We start from the raw sequence: 7,963 nt of genomic DNA on the forward strand, positions 1-7,963 counted from the left end.
CTGAAATCCACTTTCACCGAATCACGGAAATAAAGGGTATAATATCAGTGATAAAAGTCATCTCAGCATGACCGTTCTTCAATCAATATCTACGAAAACTTACAAAATCGAACAAAGGCAATTCGAAAATTTGTCTCTTTTCTTAAAAACCAAGAACGTTTATTGTTAAGCTGCACGCTCCATGCATGAGTCTTTTCAAGAGAAATGCTAAAAGGTGAATTGGGGAGGCATGCAAATGACTTCTGAATACTTGACTGAGTTTCCACGAGACATCACGTGTTCATAAAAGCTAAGCATAAAAGAGGGGTATAACCCTGTCAAAGAAAGCTTTGAAAAGCTCCTGGGACAAGAAAGGCAGTGAACTTTCCTCGTAAGCAGTAATTGGGAAGTGCACTGCTTGACTGAGCTTTTATAAAAATGAGTCTTTTTTTTTCTGCTTAAAATTATTTTAAGAAATAAAATAAAGATAGAAAGATTTTAAGTCGGCTACCAATTTCTTTATACACTAAAATGGATGCAACTGGATTAAAAATAAACTTCCGTGTTTACTTTTGTTGGAAGATATAACTTTTGAGAAGTAAAAGAAGTGCTTAAGACTCTAAAAAAGGCATTAATTAAATTCCATTAATTATATGGGTAACGTTAAGTTAGCTGCAAATCTGAAAACATTATTTTTTTAAAAACAATTTTGATAAAATTGCAAAGTATTAGATTAATTCTAATCAGTGGTATCAGATGATACTGTCATAACGAAAAATTTTGTTTTTCTAAATCAGCAAATGAACATACAGGGGCATATGAGCGTTTATTGAAAATGTTATCTCATTGTGGACGTCCTCAATTTTATGAAGATGGAAATTGGATGAATGAGATGCAACTTTTATTTTACTTGCTTTTATCGTCATTTTGTAAATAAAGCTTTCGAAGTAATCTCACAGAATGATATTAATGGTAGATGGATTGGGAGATTTTTTTGACCAAATGATCGATCTGATTCTCTAATACCTCACTAAAGAAAAATCTCATATTTTAGTTGCTCTTATCGTCATTTTGCAAATAAAGCTTTGAAGTACTCACAGGATGATATTAATGGTAGATGGATTGGGAGATTTTTTTGACCAAATGATCGATCTGATTCTCTAATACATCACTAAAGAAAAATATCATATTTTAGTTGCTCTTATCGTCATTTTGCAAATAAAGCTTTGAAGTACTCACAGGATGATATTAATGGTAGATGGATTGGGAGATTTTTTTGACCAAATGATCGATCTGATTCTCTAATACATCACTAAAGAAAAATCTCATATTTTAGTTGCTCTTATCGTCATTTTGCAAATAAAGCTTTGAAGTACTCACAGGATGATATTAATGGTAGATGGATTGGGAGATTTTTTTGACCAAATGATCGATCTGATTCTCTAATACCTCACTAAAGAAAAATCTCATATTTTAGTTGCTCTTATCGTCATTTTGTAAATAAAACTTTGAAGTAATCTCACAGGATGATATTAATGGTAGATGGATTGGGAGATTTTTTTTGACCAAATAATCGATTTGATTCTCTAATACATCACTAAAGAAAAATCTCATATTTTAGTTGCTTTTATCGTCATTTTATAAATAAGGTTTTCACAGCAATTTCACAAAATGATATTTAAGGTAGATAAATCGGAATATTTTTTTGACTAAATGATCGATCTGATTGTCTAATACATCACTAAAGAAAAGTCTTACTGGCAGTTATGTATCCTTTGTCTCAGACATGTAGACATGTATCCTAAGCCATGTTCGTGTGGGCAGAGTCTAACGTCATTCATCGGTACACGCACAGTGGAAACCAAAGAAACAATTTATCAGACATCGATGGATAATGAAAATAAATACTGGCGAAGCAGAGAGCTAGCACATATGTTATGCTGCTTCGTTGCCTAACAGTAATCCAGCATGTCATGCGGAGAGTGTCATATTCTCGGATATGTCAATAACGAGTTTTCTCAACATTTACAGATGGCAAAGCATATTCAGCAGCGGAAAAAAAATGAACATTTCAGTTGCAAGGCAATTCCTTGTTCAAAAACAAATGCCCAGTAGTCACATTCTATGAGCATAGAATTAAAAAAAAACAGTTTTGACTGCAATAAACACGTGATAATGGTTAGATGTACAAAAGGGTCACTTTCAAAAATTCGGTTTGGGGATTTCCTGTAAAGCCTCTTCCTTTTTAAAATATCAATATATTTATAGAAGAAAAAATCAAGAAGCTTAATTTTTTATAAATCTACAACAGTGCAACTGTACGTCAATATAGAGCTGTACAATATTCTTTACACACTATTTTAAACATAAACTAGTTTCTACGTTTCTGAGACTAAAGCAGATCCTATTACGAAACTTTAAATATCATTGTTTTTGAAGATTTTAAATTATTTCAATGGCTGGAAGATTCATCATTGATCTGGAGGCATTTACTTGAGGATGCCTTTGATTGGGTTAATGCAATGAAATTCAAAATTCAATAACTTGGCCAGTTTTGTTTCATAATTCATAATTAATTTTTATTTGACCATAGTTCCCTTGTAAATTAAAATAAAAAGATGAATTTATATCATTGAATTATCATCTTATCATAACAATGAGCAACTTTTGCATACTAAATATTACTCAATACTCGCTATCGCTTATATGTTGTACCTAAAAAGTGATTTATCCCTAACTGCATTTGTTTTTAACTTTAGCTTCTTAGCTTGTAACATGTCTATTTTTCCCACTTTTTTTTTCTCTTCGTAACTTTAAATGTTATCCAATCACTAGAAGAAATGGAAAAGGAGGAAGGAAATTTTCTATTTCTTATTCTCTAAATAAAAATAAACTTCCTTCGCCTATAGGCTATCCTAAAAGAATTCTTTCTTTCCTTCTATCTTTAAATTTTGCATAATAATCAAAGTAGGATTAATTCATTAAGTTGATGGCATTTTTGTTCATTTAATGGCGAATTTAGTACGTGATTCACTTAAAAATATATTTAAATTTATGATAGTCAAAACACTTGTGAATGATTGGGCAAATTTCCTTGCAAAAGGATTTTTTATTTATTTATGTCATAATCTAAAGCAACAGGTGCTTTGACAGATAATGATCAGGCGTCATCTTAGATGGAGCCACTTACAAATTCTTCAATACATCAACTTGTGTTTATTTACCGACCTGAAAGGATTGAATGTGCAAAAGATTGTAATTGAATAGGTTCTCGAAGTCATAATCATTGTATTTCAAAATGTCGGATAAAAAAAAATCTCGGTCTCATACTTTATCTTCAATGATCCCTTTCAAAATGTTTATAAAATGATTATTGTTATTGTGAGAAAATAAATTTTACAAACAAAAGATATTTAACGAACTTGTGTAAAGTTATTGTAGAAAGCTGGTATCTTGAAGACTTATTTTTACCATTTTACTTAAGTAAAAATTATTTTAAGTAATATATATAAAAAAAATCAATATGAATGCCTCTGATATTGTTTTGTGAAGAATGAAGATCTGAAAATTGCTAATACATTTATAGTACATATCTGTGTTTTAATAGCAGTCATAAAGAGAAGATGTTAATATTTTTCTAACATTACAAATATCAGATTTTTAAAAAAATCATAGCTTTATTAAGTATATTTGAAAATTCTTAAATATATGCAAATATTTTAAAGTATAAAGTAATATTTAATTTGTGGAATTCCTTTTTGAAAAATTATTCCATAACATTGAGACCAAAAAACAAAGTATTAACATATTCGCAATAATGAAGTTGACATTTAAAGAACAACTCCAGAAATATTCTGAAGTTTAGGATTTTCTCTAAATTCAATTAACTCTTTGTAAGGCCATGGGAAGTATGCTTCCCACCAAATTCATCTATCTTTGGGTGAAGTTACATAGATTAGCTTAAGTTCTGACAATTTTTTCAATAAGACAGAAACTTAGATGTTACAGTTTCTTGTCTCGTACAAAATGGCGTGTCTTGATTTGTTACTTAATTATTACTTAAGACAATAAATTAATTAATCAAATTAAATTTATCTGATAAGTTAAATGAATCATTTTCCATTAGCCAGTCTCATTCCAAAAAATATTTCACTATACTATGACTAGAAAAAAATGTCCTTTTAAAGGGTTAAATGAATTCTTAAGCCTATTAGTGCATCACATATTATAGATGCTCATGAAATAAGTCTTAAATTACTAATAGAGAAACATAAATCAATGAAAAAAAATTTCACATTCCAATATATATATATATATATATATATATATATATATATATATATATATATATATATATATATATATATATATATATATATATATATAATTTTCATCGTCTAAATATATTAACTCTGATTGATTAAGTCTTGTTTTAAAACTTCAAATTTTCTTCATATTTCTATGTGTATGTATGAAATAAAATGTGGAAAAGATTTAATACATCTTTAATTCAATTTTAAACGAAAAACAAATCTTAAAATATTCGATTAAAATTAAAAATTGTATGCGCATATACCCTAAGAGATCAGTATCTGCACAAATATAAAAAGAATAAGATCACTTACTTGCCCCCAGGGACGAAAAATAAATAGGTTAACAAGATTCATAGCTAACTTATAAACATTTTTAATTATTGATATTTAAAACAGCGCGATTGTTTAATGTATTTTTTCCGTAGATGAATTTCACCTGCTCGAATTTTATTTGCATTGTTTTCGCATTGCACTTAGTATACAACGTGAGAAACACTGCCTTGGGTAACTGAACGTCAAAATACAAGTCATTAAATATCAAGAACATCAAGAAACATCACAGATCATTAAAGTGCAAAACAATGCCAAGGTCAATATTTTACAGCTTTCGTCCTTCTAGATTTTCGTGCAATTGTCAATGGCTTATTTACAGTAATCGATTTCCTGGCTTAAATTTCAGCTGTTTCATAAGCAACAGATGTTTCTTTTCACCGATTAACTTCATTACGTCAATGGCATCAGTGAACTTTATTTCTAGAATTTAATAGAATTCAATACACATATTATGATTACATAATTTACTGCAACATTCTTGATCCTATATAAATTTATATTATAAAACTATCTAAATATTAATTTATTATGTTATTTTGTTTTCTTTTTTAATATAGGCACATCATATAACAGCTGCACAATATAGCTATTACATTAATAATGAATTCAATAGAAACAACGTTTGAAAAAGTTTTATTAGTGTTCTAAAAATTTACATTTTTAAAAATTTAAATAGCATTCTTTCTTTTAGTATTTAATTACAAATTTATTATTATAAATATAATGGATTTCTGAAACCATTTGTTTTAATTCTCTTCCCGGTGGGGCCAAGCATATGGAATCAATATTTAATTAGATTAATCAATTAATTGATAATTAAGCCTTGAAATTTAAAAAAATAATTTAGTATCATTAAGAAAACGAACGTACGTAATTTTAAAAATTCCAGCACACAAGAAATGGAGGAAACGTCCATTATATTTCAACAAATATGGAACAAATCCAGTAGAAAGAATTGTGCAAAAAATCGGGAATCTACCAAACAATTTTTTCAATCAATTCATTTAAAGATGATTTAATTAGGACATCAAAAATCTACCATCATATGAAATAAAATTTTCGGTGATAATCATTTCCTATAACAATGCTACTGAAGGAATAATTTTGTTATTGTAGAAGATATTTTACTCAAACATGAATTAAAATTAATGTCACTTTCTTTTTATCATCGATAATTTTCTCCCTAAGCAATTGGTTATAAGAAAAGGATTAAAATTGTACACATTGTTTGCAATACAAAGTTCCATATGTTCTAACGTAGCATCTGTAAAACATTTAAAATATTATATTTATAAAATACGAATAAACCTGAACAAATACATAAATTTAAAAAAGTTAAATCTAAAGTAAAATTTTTTTTAAAAAAATACAATTGTCAATTATTTTGAATAACATATTAATAAGAAAAAGTTGAAATGTATAAAAACATTTACTTAGAATTCTTAGTAAGATATTTCTTCAGATAGAAATTCACAAACATATGAAAAGCTAATAGAATTTTTAAGAACATTTATTTACCATAAACAAGATACAAAACAATTTAATAAATAACTTTTTCGTAAAATATTACGACGTATAGTAGTTTTCGGATTTAATTTTGAAAAGCATAGATGTCATTAGATTAATTAAAAACTACTTAAAATGAAACTAGGAAAAAAACTCATTCCTCGAATAAACTAAAACTCATTTGAAACTCATTCCTCGAATAAACTAAAACTCATTTGAAACTCATTCCTCGAATACAGTTAAAATTACTTGGTATAATTCCTTATTATAAATAGAAAAGTCACAGAATTTAAAAAAAAATACATTCAACATCATTTCTTTTAAAATACATAATCGTTTATTTTAGCTAAAATTGCAAAATTAGAATCAAAATAATTCCAGATTTATTCTCAAAAATTCAACGTAAGTGTTGCTGTACAATAATTTTTCATATTTTTTTTTATTTGAATTAATATTATGCAAATTTAAGAGCGACATAAACAGTGTTGTTTATCGCCATCATAAGCTATTCAAAATCGTTTGCTTTTCTGAGTTTGCAAAGAATTAATTCTTTTTTCAGTAATTTTTGACATGTGTAATAAAAGTGGCAAAATACGACTGAAAGTATTGACTTCAAATTGGTGCTTGTAAATTTAATATCGTTATTAGCATGCATTATTTCACACACAAAAAAAAACTTTAATTCAAAATAATGTCATACTAACAGAGAGATGATAAATGTTATTCTTTGGAAGATGCAATATATTATCATTCTGAATCAGACAGATGTATTTTTGTAAATTTTATTTCTGTTCTAAATTATCACAATATTTAAGACAGTTATTTATTTCAAAAGAAGCAAAAGTTTATGAAATTTTGAAATTAAAACTTCAACAATAAACTGAGAACAAAAGCATGTCACACTACGATACAAACGCTTGATAGGATTCAAAACAAACAGAAAATTCTATCTCTTCAAATTCATAAGATAACTTGTTATGACAAAAAATAATCAACTTACCTATATTAAAATATCGCTATATTTCTCCTCACACTTCTCTGATGGCAAATCTTTACATGCAAAGATAGGATGAAGAGACAAAGGGAGTTTAGTTTTTGTTTTAAATGTGTTTGCTTGTTTTGCTCGGAAGTGATCAGCTGATGGATGAATGTGCTTTGAATATAACGGTGGCTGTGGAGAAAGGTACTCCGCTGCCTCTAGCATCTCTTGGGATGACGTCACAGAGATGCGTCATAGTGTTGCGCTGAGGCAGACCTGCTTGTTTCTATGGTGTGGGTTTGCAATCGTGAAGCATTTATTGCTCTTCCTGGTGACATTTCGCCACTATGCAATAAAATTTGCGTTTTCGTTTGTTAAGGTTGTGGTATAAATATCCTGCCACCAAACACTGGTCGCGTTACTCAGAACGAAACGAAAGGCCACCCTTCATAAACAACTAATAAATTTATTCTTGCCGTTCGAAAACTTCCTTTTGAGTTTGGCAACTGACTCTTGTTGCCAAGGTTCGGAAGTCGGTGTTAGTGAGTTAAAAGTTATTTGTCCGTCAGATTTAAACACACTCTGTGAATAAGCCTTTCCTTGTTACTATAACTATGATAACCTTGATAATTGAAATAAAGCTCCTGCAATGTTTTTAATAACATCATACGTTGAATGTATTTTTTTCATCTAAATATATAAAAATGAATATTTATCTAAGTGTCTTTTAAACAAATATTATAGTTTTTACCAGATTTTAATGGAATTTTGAACATTACTGTTTAAGACAAAAGAACTTTTTAAAGTTAAATTATTAAATAAAATATAATTAAAAATTAAGCAAGTGTTTAGG

General features: G+C 28.1%; 1 protein-coding gene across 1 annotated transcript in view; it reads right to left on the minus strand.

Moving 5' to 3' along the window:
- The window catches only part of LOC129965836 (monocarboxylate transporter 14-like), a 61,178-nt gene extending 53,813 nt beyond the window's left edge, over positions 1 to 7,365 (minus strand). The window contains exon 1 of the mRNA XM_056080050.1: positions 7,132 to 7,365. The gene's annotated coding sequence lies outside the window, so the exon portion shown is untranslated. The remainder of the gene's footprint in view (positions 1 to 7,131) is intronic.
- Between the last annotated feature and the right edge of the window lie 598 nt (positions 7,366 to 7,963).

The sequence above is a fragment of the Argiope bruennichi genome, chromosome 4 (genome assembly GCF_947563725.1).
Source record: "Argiope bruennichi chromosome 4, qqArgBrue1.1, whole genome shotgun sequence".
Classification (NCBI taxonomy): domain Eukaryota; kingdom Metazoa; phylum Arthropoda; class Arachnida; order Araneae; family Araneidae; genus Argiope; species Argiope bruennichi.